This window comes from Maniola hyperantus, chromosome 23 (assembly GCF_902806685.2).
Source record: "Maniola hyperantus chromosome 23, iAphHyp1.2, whole genome shotgun sequence".
Taxonomy (NCBI): domain Eukaryota; kingdom Metazoa; phylum Arthropoda; class Insecta; order Lepidoptera; family Nymphalidae; genus Maniola; species Maniola hyperantus.
In genome coordinates this window covers 3,427,868-3,444,107 of record NC_048558.1, presented here as the reverse complement: position 1 = coordinate 3,444,107, position 16,240 = coordinate 3,427,868, and the positions used below count along the sequence as shown (strand labels likewise).

The window sequence follows — 16,240 nt, the reverse complement described above, 5'->3', positions numbered from 1 at the left end:
AATAAATGGTGATACTAACAAGTCCAGTTCCGAGAATGGTCGGTCCTTCGCTCTTTTTTTCCTTTTTGGGTTTCGGTCACGAATCGTTTAGAAGATAAATAGTGGTAGTAGTTGGTGACGTCACGCGGCAGACATTTGGTTACGATTTCGATAGCCGAATATTATTTGGTAATCTGATATTTGGTTGACAGCCCTAGTTAAAGTTTTAAAATGTGGCCATTGTTTTTTTAAATAGGTAGCGTAGGAGATTTTATTTTTTCACTAGATGATGCCTGCGACTTCGTCCGCGTGGAATAAAGTTTTTTAAAATCCCGTGGGAACTCTTTAATTTTCTGGGATAAAAAGTAGCCTCTGTCCTTCCCCGGGATAGTATAACCTAACTCTGTAGCAAATTTTATCAAAATCGGCTGAACCGTTGGGTCGTGAAAAGCTAGCAGACAGACAGAATAGGTACACCATGTTTTCATAATTTTCGTCCGATTAGTATTTTTAAAATCTCGTGAGAACTCCTTGATTTTCCGGGATAAAAAGTAGCCTATGTGTTAATCCAGGGTATAATCTATCTTCATTCCAAATTTCAGCCAAATCCGTCCAGTAGTATTTGCGTGAAATAAACTCAAACTTTCGTCTTTATAATATTAGTGTGTTGGTAACATTTTGTAAAAAAAAACTAAATAGTCTAAGTAATCTCTAAAATAGGTAAGAACTTACTTGTTTTTTTGAAAGTTTTTAAAATATGTTTCAATATTCAACCATAAGTTAAAATGGCTACCCTAGAAATGTAAAATTAGTCACAATCATCAACATCAACGCGAAACAGCTTTATTGTATCAGAATAGGTGTACGTTGTGTTCACACGTAATTAGACCCCGTGCGTTTCATTAGCACTAACGACGTAGCTCTGTACCTACACCTGTCCTTTACACACACAGATGTTTAATGTTGCCATCTCTGTCTGTTTGATTGAAGATCAGCACAGCTATTCGATTCCGGTAGAACGATTGGCGATAAGGTTTTTATGGGTTTGTTTGTTTTTGCAGTTTGTACAACAACCTCTAGATTTTTGTCATGTTGTGTTTGTTATTATGTATAGTGCATTCAATATAAACTGGCGTGTTTCCACTTGAGACCGTCATTAGCAACAGAAATAGGATTACATTTGACATGCCACGTAAACAATAGGGATAATAAACCAAACACTCATAGAGCCTATTCATTTTTAAAGGAGCGGTTCAACCTTATACGTATATTTTGTTGCAAATCAACCAGTGTTGATACTTTTTAATTTACCCGCCACGACTAAATCACACACAGACACAGCCATAGACACAAGGTCTCTTGTAGGGAGTTCCACATGCCAAGGTTTTGCGCCGCGCCGCCTGAATCCAGCGGCTTCCTGGCGACTCGTTTGATGTCGACTGTCCATCTAGTGGAGGGTCTGCCAACGCTGCTCTTTTCGGTGCAAGGTCGCCATTTTAGTACCTTGGGGTCCCCCACGTTTATAGGTTTCAGCTCACATTTTTGCTCACACAGTATTTAATGTTTCCTTCCAAATTAGATTAATAGGTTATAATGAGTTTTATTATTCAATTTGATCGGTAACATTTCCGTTAAAACATAATAATATATTCTATTACACAAGCACGAACAGGTTTTGCGCTTCCGTGGAAGCCTAGCCGCCGGCCAAAACACTTCACAAAAACACATTTAAGTGGTTAAACTTGAGGATAAAGCTCTGGTCAGACACAACGCGGAGGCAACGGCGTGCTCAGAGTTCGAACTTCAAAAGGTATAGTAGATTCAGTATTAACTGACGTGTTTTCACTTGAACGTAAACAATAGGGGAAATAAACCAAACACTCATAGAGCCCATTCCTTGTTAAAGGAGCCGGTTTAACCTTATATAATATTTTGTTGCAAAATGGTGATACTTTTGAATTCACCCGCCACGACATAATTCTATTGTTATTGCTAATGACGGTCTCAAGTGGAAACACGCCAGTTAATATTGAATGCACTCTACCTATAGGATAGGTAGCTTCATGATCAACCCATCGGCTCACTACAGAGCATGGGTCTCTTCTCAGAATGAGAAGGGGTTTGGCCATAGTTTACTACGCTGGCCAAGTGCGAATTGGAAGACTTCACACACCTTTGAGAACATTATAACGAACTCTCAAGTGTGCAGGTTTCCTCACGATGTTTTTCTTCACCAAGCAAGTGATATTTAATTACTTCAAACGAACATAACTAAAAGTTAGAGGTGCGTGCCCGGGATCGAACACCCGACCTCCGAATTGGAGGCGGACGACTAAACCACTAGGCTATCACAGGTAGCTTATGTAAATAATAAAAGAGCGTGGATTTGAGATGCAGTTCGCTCCAACAATGCGCGATACTACATTTACCTACTTATATAAATCATAGAATTTTTGAAAAGATCAACCGCCGAATTTCTTGCTGGTTCTTTTCAGCAGAAACGGTGTTCGAAAGGGAGTGGTAGAAACACTTAAGGATTCTAAAGCATTTGTAAAAGTTTATTGAAGTGAAAACTTTTAGGCGTGTTAGGCGATTTTGGGATGGGTGATGAAAGATGTACCTCGCCTCTGTCGGTGCGTAGTGAAAGCTCAGGGGGATATTTCCTTGTAATAATACTCGAGAATCACTTCAAACTCATATATTCATTGTATTTGTATCCTTGAATACTTGTACTTTTCATAATCACATATTTCATATTTCATAAACACATAATAACAATATAACAACACTTCATAACTTAAACACTATCGCACCATTAACGTACGAATAGTAATAAATAAAATAAAATAAATAATATACTAGAAGTACTTTTGTCAATATACGTCTTGTCATGAAACGTATATTGACAAAGTTATCCGTACCTACCCTTATTATAAATGCGAAAGTGTGTTTGTTTGTTGGTTTGTGGGTTTATTGTTTTGTTGGTTTGTTGGTTTGTCCTTCAATCACGTCGCAAAGGTGCAACGGATTGACGTGATTTTTTGCACGGGTATAGATAAAGACTGGAGAGTGACATAGGCTACTTTTTATCCCGGAAAATCAAAGAGTTCCGAAGGGATTTTTAAAAATCTAATTCCACGCGGACGAAGTCGCGGGCATTAGCTAGTAATAACATATTTAATAAGGTGTATTGACGTGGCTACACTGTTGTTTCATGACGTATAGTGACGTTCAAGCGATAACAATAATTATAATCGAAATTGCTAACAGTAGTCTATTCGTCGCCTCCGTCGCGTGTCTTGTTTGACCGGGCTTTATGTGGTTTGACGTGAATTCATCTTTACAACATTACAGTGGCCACTGGCCCACTCTGTAAAAACGCGCACATTAAATTTTCGATTATGTATCCGTCAACATGCCTGTCTTGTGATGGGGGGGGGCGGTCAGTGGTTAACTTATTATATTTGCAAGAATAAATTACATATTTTACAAAAATTTAAAAAAATTACTTCGACCATCGCGGATCATATTTCTTAGGCACACTAAACAGGGCACATAGTTCGAAAAACCCCAGCCAAGTGCCAGTCTGGTTCCGTACTACAGTCGTATTTTTTCGACGTTTTGCACGATAGTTTTTTTTTTTTTTTAAGAATATTAGCCATATGAAATCATTAATATTCCCCTTTCCTCTCCAATTAAGCGTCAGGCTTGTGCTAGGAGTAGGTACGACAATAGTGCAACGGGCGGGATTTGAACCGTCGACCTTCCGGTTTTCAGTCCACTCCTATACCGGTTGAGCTATTGAGGCTCAATTCAAAAACTATGATGCATAAAAATAAATAAAAATCTGTTTTAGAATGCCCAGATGAAGGCCTTTCATATGATTGATACCCCACTTAGTATAGTTATGTTACTTCGAAAATTGAAAATATTAATTATTAGTTCATGACCACAATTTAATTTTTTTTGTGTGATGTAACCACAAATTCACGGTTTTCAGATTTTTCCCCCTAATGTCAGTTATAAGACCTACCTACCTGCCAAATTTCATGATTCTAGGACAACGGGAAGTACCCTGTAGTTTTCTTAACAGACCGACGACAGAAGAGCCCTTTGTCCAGCGAAACTTATCCCACTGCTGACGATTAGTGAATTTCTGAAAATTCTGCCCTACTGTCTACGTTACTACGTAAAGGTACTCACTGGTGCCCGCGACTTCGTCCGCGTAGATTTAAGTAGGCAGGTATTTTAAATGTTCCGTTCAAAAATCTGATTTTCCGGGATAAATCAGGACGTCATCAGTACCCATATTATAAATGCGAAAGTGTGTTTGTTTGTTGGTTTGTCCTTCAATCACGTCGCAACGGAGCAACGGATCGACGTGATTTTCGCATGGGTATAGTTAAAGCCCTGGAGAGTGACATAGGCTACTTTTTATCCCGGGAAATCAACGAGTTCCCACGGGATTTAAAAAAAAACTAATTCCACGCGTACGACGCGTCGCGGTTATCAGCTAGTTCTTTATAAGGCACTCGCCAATGTTACAGTTAAAAAGCTCAGATCTAATCAAGAAAACTGGCTAATGACAGCTAAAGCGACGAATGGGAGCGTAAGAAGTAAAACCCTTTTAAAAATCTTACAAGAGTTGTTCAAAAGATTTGCTAGAGAACTCGTAAAAGGTAAAACTCGTAACACAAACTCCTTTCGAAAGAGTCCACGGCACTAAAATACTAAAATTTTCCCATTAGAGCACGTCCAGCGAATTTCAATAAACCGAACGACGGTAATTTACAGTTATTATCCTCGCTGACCCCGCAAAACACCCACCGTAGCCGCTGTCAAGGAAAAAAGAAACAACAAAAGGAAAAAAAATCTGGTATGACCAGAAAAAATTCTTTCTACCCCATTCGAAAAACATCTTTAAAAGCATTAGCATAAAAATCAATTTGGAACACCATAGCAGTCAAAGGTTAGGGAACGAAGCTCCGTAAAAGGAGCTTTATTTCAGAAGCGAGAAAGCACGAAGTGAGTTATGGAAGCATCCATCCTGTATCTACAAATGAATTCGAACTTTAACCTTTAAGTAATAAGGTTAGGTATTGTATTGGTGATGCACTTTTTTTTAAAAAAGGACCGATCTCGTTTGGCGGGCGTACCTGCGCCGGCGCAGACGTAGTATATTTATGGCGCCTGTGATTCAACACGTGGTACAAGGCATCGGTATTAAAAAGCTTGTTAAGTATAACTGTGCGTTTCCCTTCATTAGTTCTCCGATTTACGTGGTTGGTGCTATAAAAATGTTTGTCTACGGTTAGAGGGACAAATTGGTTTTTGGACCCTGGGCTGCTGATTTGAAATTCTATGATTTTGATTGGGATTAATCGGATTCTTTTAATTCTTAGTGAACATCGGATACAGCGGTAATTGGCTAGTGGTTAAGACATCGGCTTCCTATTCGGGAGGTCGTAGGTTCGCTCCCGGGTACACACCTCTAACTTTTCGGAGTTAGGGCGTTTGTGCACTCATCCGTGATTTGACGGATCCGTGAAAAAATACGAACCGAATGTATGTCGGCCACTTCGAAGAATCACGGATACGAACTGAATACGGATGAGTGCACAAACGCCCTTAGAGATTATGTATTTTTAACTTTTAAGCAGTTAAATATCACTTGCTTTAACGGTCAATAAAACATATCGTGAATGTACCTGCATATCTGAGAGTACTGTAATTAAAACAAACTCGAACCTTCATCATCATCATGATTATCATAACTCTATGTCAACCCATCGCCGGCTCACACAGAGCACGGGTCTCCTCTCAGAGTGAGAAGGGTTTTTGGCCATAGTCTACCACGCTGGCCATGTGCGGGTTGGTAGACTTCACACACCTATGAGAACATTATGGAGAACTCTCAGGTATGCAGGTTTCCTTACGATATTTTCCTTCACCGTTAAGGCAAGTGATATTTAATTAATTAAAAAGCACATAAACCGACTCCCATCGGCGGTGTTCCCACTAGATTATAACATGAGGTTATTCAAGGGGCTGACCAACAAATTCCTAAAAGGCCGGCAACGCAACTGCGGTTCCTCTGGTGCTGCAAATGTTCATGGGCGGCAGAAATCACTTATCATCAGGTGACCCGCCTGCTCGTTTGCTCGCTATATCTCTTTAAAAAAAACGAAAAGTTAGAGGTGCGTGCCCGGGATCGAATCCCCGACCTCCGATTAGAAGGTGGACGTCCAAACCACTAGGCAATCACAGCTTATGCCTCGTTAACTACACCCAATATGTCCATTACGCCGTCTAGGCATGATAAAAAACTGGTTTCATTCCAGTAGCATGTAAAAGGCATACGGTAGGTGCGCGGTAGGTGTGTTAACATCTTAGAAACCTGTAAAATGATAATATGTAGTAGATCTAGCTTTTTCCTTAACTAACCGACAGTTAAAGTACCATTTTCAGGCTTTTGTTTTTTTTTTATGCTCGTACTAAACTAAATTATTACTTTCAAATATACACATAATTGACCTCTATTATTATTGACATGATTTAGAATTGTAGTAATTTGTTAATATTAATGTATTATTGTAATAAAATAACCCACATAATTAATTTTAATAATAATAATCATTGTATCTGACTCGTAATTTGCGTAATTAACTAATATTAATTGATACTTTATGATTTAATGACAACTTTATGAAGGGAAAAAAGAATAAAATTATACTTAAAATATGAATTATTATTATTATTATTTGATTGCTAATGGACTAAGGGAAACGAAATGTAAGATTGTTTAAATTTTTTTATTTTATTATTTGTAACGTATTAGAATAAAGGCTTTTTTATTTTTATTTATTTATTTATTTATTATACTAAACTAAATAATTTTCAATATGATATGGATCCTGAATTAGTCTCAATTGGTTTACTCAGTTGTCCGACTTTTACTTAGTACTAGGCACTAGCTAATGCCTGCAGCTTCACCCTCGTGGACTTAGGTTTTAAAATTCCGAGGGAACTCTACAGGTGTTTAACAATACCCATGCAAAAACACGTCAATCCATTGCTCCGTTGCGATTTGATTGAAGGATAAACCAACAAACAAACAAACATTCCCATTTACAATATGGGTAGAATAACAGATAAGAAAGAGGGTTATGAAGGTTAAAGTGAATGATATTAAGTACAATTAAATTTCTTTTATTCTATAGGAACAATTAGGTATTAGAAACTCCTTAAAAACTAGACAAAATCTCTCAATTTATCGAAAATCAAAGACAATCCGTCCCTCAGGAGTTGGAGACAGGAAGCACGGCCTATTAGTGTCGATGATTTATTGATGGGTCAATGTATACGCCCAGTTGGGGCCCAAAATCTGTCCTGTTAATTACTTGTCTCTAATGATGAATCGCCTTCAATATCTTATCAAGTCGCTGCGCTGGTCAAAATGACAGTTAATTATAATTATTATTAGGAACTAGTTGAACCGTTTCGGTTTCGCTTGGATGAAATTTCCAAAAAGCTTTCTTGTATATATTTAGTTATAAAGATTTGCTGACTCTTCTCGGTAGGAAAGGCATTCCTAATCAATGGTAGAGATATTTCACGATCCGCCGAAATGGCACGTCCGCCTTCTAATCGGAGGTCAGGGGTTCGATCCCGGGCACGCACCTCAAACTTTTCGGAGTTATGTGCGTTTTAATTAATTAAATATCACTTCCTTTAACGGTGAAGGAGAACATCGTGAGGAAACCTGCATGCCTGAGAGCTCCATAATGTTCTCAAAGGTGTGTGAAGTCTACCACGTTGGCCATGTGCGGATGCATATGGCCAACGTGGTAGACTATGGCCAAAACCCTTCTCACTCTGAGAGGAGACCCGTGATCTGTAGTGAGGCGGATATGGGTTGATCATGATGATGATGATGATGATGATGTATATTTTTAAGTGGGACAAAATTGGGAAAATAACAAGAAACGAAACACTCAAGACGCCAAACAATCGCACAATGAAATATAGGCCCAGTAAAATATAGATTACAATAGATAGAAAACAAAACCTTCCAAAATCCAAACCAAATTGTTCGCGTCTCAGATTTGCCACCTCTCGGGGACAAAAGACACCGGATGGGTTGCTCTGTGTTTACCTTTATTTTGCTTTAAAATAATTCACAAAAAATCTGATTTCGAGATAAGGCGGACTAAAGCCAAACAGAGACAAGAAACCTACAGACAGGACAAAAAATGCTTTAAGATGACGACGATAACCGATAATTTCACGGCTTTTTTTTTCGATTTTATAGGCTTAATATTGATTTTAGATATGATTGAACGAAAAAGGTGTTTTAGTGAAGTAATCGTATATCAATTAGTTTTTTTTATTGAATTTAACGATCATTTTTTAAACATATTTATAACAAACCGGCTTTACTTACGTATTCATCATTTTTTACTTTTAAATGTAGAAACATAGAGAAGAATGAAAATGGTACCTACCATCTAGTTAATTTTATTTGCATGAAGATGTATCTACTTCTCTTTCAAAAAATATGAATGCAATTATGTAAATGTTTTCTGTTGTGTAGACTATAGGTAGATAGAGACTCTTAAATAAGAAAAAAAGAAGAAAAATTCTTTGTTTCTACTTATTCTTACACTTATGCCAAATATAAAGTCCACGTAGGTGACCGAAAGTGGTGATGGTAAAGGACTAACGAGTATTGTTTAGACTATGTCAGTTAATATCAATATTTATTTGTTGTTCAATAATATCAAGCTGTATATTAGAACAAGTCAACATAGTTCTAACTTCTACCTATCTATTTAGACAAACATTTTATGTAGGTGCATACCCATGGTACATACCTACGTCCTACCTATTTTGGTAAAACTCGCAAAGTTAATAGTCATGTTTTTTTATACATTATAGGTATATTAAGTAATAATGAAAGTCCTGTCTAAACTTTCCTCACTTAAAATACGAAACAAAAAAACACCCAAATATTTTGCTTTTTGAAAGATAGTCGAGACACGCGCAGCAATGTAGATAAGGTAAGCGATTCAATAAAAACAGCTTTAATTTTGAACCTTATCGTAAAAGGCATAAGTTTCAGGTTCAAACATGGGCGTAGTCTTCATGAGATTAAGAAAATACATGTCCTTCTTTAATCACGGACAGCGGGATTTAGATAAGGTTTTTAGGGTGTATACGGAATATAATTTGTTACTTTTTGAAATTAAATGAAATATTTGGATAATATACTTATCTCAAGTTTCAGGGAAAGCTACACAATAAAAAAACTAATTACTGCTATTTCTTTTGATTTACGCTGTACAACTGTAAAAAGTTTCAACTCAAATGGAAAGACCCTTGGTAAAGGAATTAATCCTTGGTGATTCCACCATAAGATACGGTAAGAATACGATATTCTAATTCTAAAGCGTTTGTGCACTCATCCATGATTATACGAATCCGTGAAAAAATACGAATCGAATGTACGTATTTGTATGACGGCCACTTCGGAGAATCACAGATGCAAACCTAATACGGAGAGTGCACAAACGCCTTAAGAGCGGTTACGCACTCATCCGATCAGAGTCCGTGAAAATACGGATATAAAAATCGGACCGAACTCGGATATAAGCACTAATCCGATCTCTGATCTAAATCCAATCTAAATCCATAACTATTCAATGAACTTCTTTGACATATTTACGTCATACGTCCGATTTGAATTCGAGACACATCCGAGATATTTTCACGGCTGACGGAGAGAAGTCGGATGACGGAAGTCGGAGCTAGTACGTAAGCTACAATACAAATGGTTCTATGACGATTTCTGAACGTATTTTAACGGATTTGGATCGGATACAGTGCGTTATCGCCTTAAAACGTACCTAGGTATTGATTTTTACGTCAGTTTTCAGTTTTGTAGTAAGTAAGTTATTTTATTACATTTAATTAATAGACTAACGCTTGGCTGCAATCAGACCCGCTGGCAAGTGATGATGCAGCTTAAGATGGCGCCGTGCTTGCCTAGAAGATGCCTACTCGCTCTTGACTTATAGGTACTCATAGTCAAAGTCAAAGTCAAATGATTTATTCAAAATAGGTAATTAATAACTCTTTCTGATGGTCAGATGTTGGATTTCTAAGATATTAAAAAGAGATAATTATTATTAATATTAGATAGTAAAAGAGGAGGTGAAAACCACTTATACGTGTCCGTAGAATTTCGGTTAAGTACCTGCATCTTGCGCTTTGTTTTCAAACCAATGTTATTGAAAAAGACCAATCTTTTTACAGTTTTTTTTTTCAAAACGTTGAAGCAGCCAAAAAATTGGTAAATTACCGGTAAGAATTTTTATTGCAAGTTCGCTAAGTGCCATAAAAACAAAAGCTTGGGTTCTGTCGTTTTCGCTCTTAGAAATCTCCAAAAAATTCAAGTGCCCGCCATGTGCACGAGAGGCAAGAAGTTTCTCAAGAGGCTGGGACGTGGAGTTGAGACTAATTTGCCAAAACCCTCCCTTGCCAGTTGCCTTAAAATGGTTTCACTTTTTTGTTTGGATTTTTTCTTCAGAAAACTGGACTAACTGTTGAAACCTTGGAATTCAGACAGAGCCAATGAATACTTAATTATAATAGGTAATCATCCATATCCATACTAATATTATAAGCAAAAGTGTGTCTAACTGTCTGTTTATCTGTCTGCCTGCTAGCTTTGCACGGTCCATTCGTTCAAGTAGGATAGTAGAAACTGAGTTGGCGAATCACTCCGCAGATGTACGTTTTTTTCATTCATTCATTATAGGTATACGCTTGACCACAATCACACCTGATGGGAAGTGATGCTGTGGTCTAAGATGGGACGCGTTTACCTAGATCTAGAAGATGCCTATTCACTCATATAGACACATACAGCTAAAATTATTACACCGTGGTTGAATTCAGAGGAAAGCAATGCACTACCGAAACATTGTAACAATGGAGCAGCAAAACAAACAAAATGTTTATAGGTTTTGTACCTGGAGAAGAAAAGAAAGAAAAAAGCATACCGTCAGTTCTGTTCTGACGTTCGTTAGGGTGGATGACTGGCAATCGGATAACATCACGGTCGAGGATGTATGTGATGTAAGGGATTTGTCTTTTGGATGTGGTAAGTGTGGCAAGGACTTAATCCGATCCGCAACAAACACACCTGTCTCCGTGTGTGCACATAATGCCACCAATGCCAAATAAGTCGCTTGAGGGAGTTTGCGCGAGCAGCAGTGAAGAGTTCATAGCCACGACCACTCTGTCAAGAGTGAACGATTGAGAATGTGGTAAGTATAGTAGGCGACAGATCGAGATGGCAATCGGGGTGGGGACACCCCGCACAGCCCACGCGCTAACCCGGTGCGGGCGAGCGCGGGTGAGGTGCGGGTAAGCGGGACGTCCCCGCGCCTCATATCCCGAATGCCATCTCGACCTGTCGTGCACTATAGTTTGTTATTTCTTTCAATGAAAACTAGTAAAGATAGTTTCGTTATGTTGAAATGCCTATAGAAATGTGTGAAACATAACATAAACAAAATACCAATTTTTGAACATTTTTTTAGAATGCTTTGAAAAAAGAAAAACCGGCCAAGTGCGAGTCAGGCTGGCGCAATGAGGGTTCCGTACTACAGTCGTATTTCTTCGACATTTTGCACGATAATTAAAAAACTATGATGCATAAAAATAAATAAACATCTGTTTTAGAATGCACAGGTAAAGACCTTTCATATGATACCCCACTTGATATAATATGTAGTTATATCTTACTTCAAAAATTGAAAATACTAATTATTAGTTCATGACCACAATTTAATTTTTTTTGTGTGAAGTAACCACAACTTCACGGTTTTCAGATTTTTCCCCGAATGTCTGCTATAAAACCTACCTACCTGCCAAATTTCATGATTCTTGGTCAACGGGAAGTACCCTGTAGGTTTCTTGACAGACCGACAGACAGACAGACAGACAGACAGACAGACAGACAACAAAGTGATCCTATAAGGGTTCCGTTTTTCCTTTTGAGGTACGGAACCATAAAAAGTATAGCGTCAGTTCTGTTCTTACGTTCGTTAGGGTGGGTGACTGGGAATCGGAAGGATAAATCAACAAACATACTTTCGCATTCATAACTTGAGTGGTATAGCACAGTTTTTATTTAGACACCAAAAAAACAGATAACATACAAAAAGCAGATATCATCGATCATCTTATCGGAATGTCATAAATAAACCTTGACAACTCTTTTTTCTCAATGCCACATCCGAAACTTTTAGTGCGAGTTGTGCCTTCGTGACTTTGTAATCATCTTGGAGTGACTAATGTATAAGATGCATAATATATACCTCCATACACACTATAAAAGCACTATCAATATATGAAAATCATGATGAAAAATTCGTGCTCCATACAACATAACGTATTGTATAAATCATTTAGATTATACGCAATGTGAATCTTAAAAAGGTGCTGATAAACTTGAGCATTCACTTGTAATGAGCATTCGTGCGAATGTAACATTACAGAAAAATACGAGAACATTTTAGCGAGCATTCTGGCGAGCATTCTAGCGAGCACACGCGACCGTCAAGTCTGACATCTTCATGAAGAATAGACGAGCATTCGCTAGAATGCTCAAGATGTTTGTAGCAATATTTGGCTCTATGCTTGGCTCGGCTCGTTGTTCAGTTCGACAAAAATAAAAACGGCGAATGCTCGATGTTCTGTTACAAGTGAATGCTCAAGTTTATCAGCACCTTTAAAGTTAGCAAATGTTGAAAATGATTTCTGGATATCGCAGCAGAAGCCTTTGGCTACTTTAGTCCTGTCATCAAGATCAGGATCAACCCATCGCCGGTTCACTACTAAGAACGGCTCTCCTCTCAAAATGGGAAAGGTAGCGTGATAGCCTAGTGGTTAAGACGTCCGCCTGGTAGTCGAGAGGTCCGGGGGTTCGATTCCGAGCACGCTTCTTTTTGGAGTTGCTTGCGTTTTAAACAATTAAATAGGTATCATCACATGCTTTCTGCATACCAGAGAGTTCACCGTAATGTTCTCAAATGTGTGTGAAGTCTGCCAATCCACACTGGGCCAGCGTGGCGGACTATGGCTAAATCTTTCTCATTTCGAGAAAAGACCATCTCAGCCGTGGGCCGGCAATGTGTTGCTCATGATGATATATCTAAATATATAAAATGAAAAGGTGACTGACTGACTGACTGATCTATCAACGCACGGCTCAAACTACTAGACGGAATGAGCTGTTTGGCATGCAGGTAGCTATTACTATTATTAAAGGATTTTTGAAAATTGTACTACTAAGGGGTTAAAATAGGGGTTTGAAATTACATACATTTATTTATAAATTTAATGATTGTGTTTTACCTACTAAGTATAATATATATTTTAGTTTAAAATAACCTACATTTAGTTCAATGTTGTTAGTTTATAAGTAATTGTTATTTACCTTTTAATAGTATTATATTAATAAATTAATGTGCTACGTGTACCTATCTACTGTCGACGGCATTGGTGTACGTAAAAACTTATGATTTAAAGTTTATGATTACACCTAAACTTGTTGTAAAATGTAAATGCTAAATAAAAGAAATTATAATTATTATATCGTACTAGCTGCCCTGGCGAACTTCGTTCCGCCTAACAGTCGATTCAAATTTTTTAAATTTTTCTCTCCGTACCACCATCCTCGTACTTCAAGGAATATTATCAAAAAAGAGTTAGCGAAATCGGTTCAGCTGTTCTCGAGATTTGCGATGAGCAACACATTTAGTGATTCATTTTTATATTATAAGAGACGAAAGATATTATTTGCTCTCACGCCCGTGTACAAAAATATAGTAATGTCAAGACTCAAGATCATCTAGTTAATACCGACATTAACGATTTCATTACAGGTACCTATACCAGCTATGGAGCGGGCTATGTTGGGTATCTCTCTGAGGGACAAAATCCGTAACGAGGAAATCCGTAGAAGAACCAGAGTGACCGACATAGCCCAACGAATTAGCCAGCTGAAGTGGCAGTGGGCAGGCCACGTCTGCCGCAGAACCGATGGCCGCTGGGGCAGACGTGTTCTGGAGTGGAGACCGCGTATCAGCAAGCGCAGTGTGGGACGACCTCCAACCCGCTGGACTGACGACCTTAAGAAGATAGCGGGAAGTGGGTGCATGAGGAGGCGGAGGATCGTGTGTGGTGGCGTGCTCTTGGGAAGGTCTATGTCCAGCAGTGGACGCAAATAGGCTGATTGATTGATTTGATTGATTGATACCAGAGATCAAGCCTATAGCGCTATACTGAACAACGAACTAGAATAGTAGGCACCGGCTAACTAGTTTAGTGAGGTGAGGTATCGGCCAGGTAGCCGAATCCTATGGTCAAACACAGGAATTCTTGCATACAAACAGGATTATTTGCTCAGCTACCGGTGTTGCCACACACGTATTTGCCCACAAATATTCCCCTTTCTGGAGATTTTTGTGGTGTACCGTCCGCAAAAAATATAGTGTTTTTTTGTTGAGAAATAACCATATGCAACAAAGAACTGTTTACTTAAATTTTACCAACTTCTGTTGTCTCGATATTGTTCTTCCGTCACATAAAACGCAAAAAAAAAAATAGTCAGTTTTATTTATTTTTATGGACAACTGAAGCATGACCAAAAAGTTGACTAAGCCAAAATTATTTTCACAATAAAAGACCCTAATGATTGCGAAAATAGTATGTCCTATAATTTTGGATTTCCCCATTCTGTCCCCAGTTAAAAAAATACACTGTAGGTATAGCCTACGTTACTTCTGGGTATAGTAGCTTTCTAATATTATTGTAATGACATTCGGTTCAGTAGTTTTAGTTTTTCGTTTACAAACAAACCAACCTTTCTTATTTATCATATTAGTAAGTATAGATAGAAGAAGCTGTGATAACCTAGTGGTTAAGACGTCCGCCTTCTAATCGGGGGTCGGATGTTGGATCCCTGGCACGCACCTCTAACTTTTCGGAGTTATGTGCGTTTTAAGTAATTAAATATCACTTCCTTTAACGGTGAAGGAAAACATCATCAACATCATGCCTGAGAGTTCTTCATAATGTTCTCAAAGGTGTGTGAAGTCTACCAATCCGCACACGGCCAGCGTGGTAGACTATGGTTCAAACCCTTCTCACTTTGAGAGGAGACCTGTGCTCTGTAGTGAGCCGGCTATGGGTTGATCATGATGAAGTATGGACATTCGTTTCAAAAGTAAATATTTTTACATACATGAAAAATATACAAAGTATTTATTTATTTAAGCTATGTTGTTGCGGACGGTACCCGCCCTCCCGGAGGCGTTTTTGTGTGTATCACGCGCACCTTTTATTTCCCAGTTAGTTCGACTTGTTAGCTCGTCCGTCCAGCCACTTGGCGATCGGACCCCCCCTGAATCTAACACGCTATGTCATATTATCACGTGTCCATACTAAAAACATCCATACTAATATTATTATAAATGCGAAAGTGTGTCTGTCTGTCTGTCTGCTAGCCTTTCACGGCCCATCCGTTTAACCGATTTTGACGAAATTTGGTACAGCAATAGGTTGCATCCCGACATATGCTACTTTTTATCCCGGAAAATCAAAAAGTTCCCACGGGATTTTTAGGAACCTAATTCGGAACGGAACGAACGGACGGAACGGGATTTCACCCAAGGACGAAACATATCGAAAGACGAATTTCCACTGGACTAACTGAACTCTTCGAAGTTTAAAAAACAACTTTTTTTTTTGGGACAGTAAACAATTACATATTAAACGTTAAAACTAGGTACCTACGACTTAAATCTGAACTGACTTAAACTGAGTGGTATTTCTATTTGCTTACATTATTAATTACAAAAATAATAAAAACCGACTTCGATACACAAACACTAAAAATTGAAAAATAATTTAATATATTACCGAATATATTATGTATACAAGAGTTGATATAGTTCCATAATAATATTTTTTGGTGCCGGTGCCAATTAGCTTCAGCTGCGCGAATCGTCTAGACTTCGAATTTTTATGAGACTCCACAATGGCACCTCATTCCATATATTATGGAACTATATCAACTCTTGTATACATAATATATTCGGTAATAAATTAAATTATTTTTCAATTTTTAGTGTTTGTGTATCGAAGTCGGTTTTTTTTTGTAAAATTTTTTATTTCACAATTTTTAGTG

At 38.0% G+C, this 16,240-nt stretch overlaps 1 protein-coding gene across 8 annotated transcripts in view; it reads right to left on the bottom strand.

The window, feature by feature from the left end:
• The window catches only part of pan (transcription factor pangolin), a 252,257-nt gene that overhangs the window by 165,646 nt on the left and 70,371 nt on the right, over positions 1–16,240 (bottom strand). The gene's annotated exons all lie outside the window — the stretch shown is intronic.